At 44.2% G+C, this 1,233-nt stretch overlaps 1 protein-coding gene across 2 annotated transcripts in view; it reads left to right on the top strand.

Annotated features, from left to right (window-relative positions):
• The window catches only part of Septin12 (septin 12), a 10,471-nt gene that overhangs the window by 6,172 nt on the left and 3,066 nt on the right, over positions 1 to 1,233 (top strand). The gene's annotated exons all lie outside the window — the stretch shown is intronic.

Raw genomic sequence — 1,233 nt, 5'->3', positions numbered from 1 at the left:
AAACCCTGTCTCGAAAAAAAAAAAAAAAAAAAAAAAAAAAAGACAACCAAAATGTAAAATATACAAGGGAAGCCAGACATGGTGTAATACATACACCTCTGACGTGTTCATGCATATATACACACAGACACAGACTGACACATAAATAAATAAGTAAAAAATACAAATGTGCCAGACAGTGGTGATGACACACATCTTTATGGTCTACAGATCGAGTTCCAGGATAGCCAGGGTTACACAGAGAAACCCTGCCTCAGAAGAAAACAAAACAAAAATTTAACTCTTAGTTCCTGGTATGGTGACATAGGTCTGTAATCCCAGCACCCAGGAGGCTGAGGCAGGAGGATTGTGAATGCAAGGCCAGTGTGCATTACATGTTATATTAGGTTGGGCTATATAGTGATCGCTTATCTCAAAAACCAGACTTAAGCTGGGCGTGGTGGCACACGCCTTTAATTCCAGCACTCGGGAGGCAGAGGCAGGCAGATTTCTGAGTTCGAGGCCAGCTTGGTCTACAGAGTGAGTTCCAGGACAGCCAGGGCTACACAGAGAAACCCTGTCTCGAAACAAACAAACAACAAACAAACAAACAAACAAACAAACCCAGACTAAGGCCTGGAGAGCTGCCAAGGTTGAATCTCTGCTTTCGAGCACAAGTGAGTAACCACACATAGGACCTGGCAAACCTGTGTGTGGATGGCCAGACAGTGAGATTTTGGACTCTGTGGACCAGATCGTCTCTGGTACAATTACTCCAGCCCGCAGTTGTGGTTTGAGAGCAGCCACAGAGGAGAAAAAAACAAATGGGCTTCCCCCTGTGCCAATGAAATGGCGTATTTGTAGAGTGTGTGGAAGCCCTGGGCTTTGTCCCTATCATCACAGGAAAGAAATATCCCAGGTCCTTGGGAATTAGCACAGAGGGACAACCTGTGCCTGCTATGCACGAGGCTGTGATTTTACTCTCCAGCATTCCAAACAATAATAATAAAATCAAAATGTTTTAATGGTGAAGGACACGGTAGTGCATACCTGTAACCCTATGACCCTAGTGCATGGGAGGCGGAAGCAGGAGGATCAGAGAGTCAAGCTTATCCTTGGCTGCATGAATTCAAGGCCAGCCTGGGATACATGCTGTAGTGTCTCAGAAAACAAATTTTCTTTTCTTTTTTTTTCTTTTCTTTTTTCTTTTTTTTTGGTTTTTCGAGACCGGGTTTCTCTGTGTAGCCCTGGCTG

Source organism: Mus pahari, chromosome 12 (genome assembly GCF_900095145.1).
Source record: "Mus pahari chromosome 12, PAHARI_EIJ_v1.1, whole genome shotgun sequence".
Lineage (NCBI taxonomy): Eukaryota > Metazoa > Chordata > Mammalia > Rodentia > Muridae > Mus > Mus pahari.
This window is presented reverse-complemented; position numbering and strand designations above follow the sequence as displayed.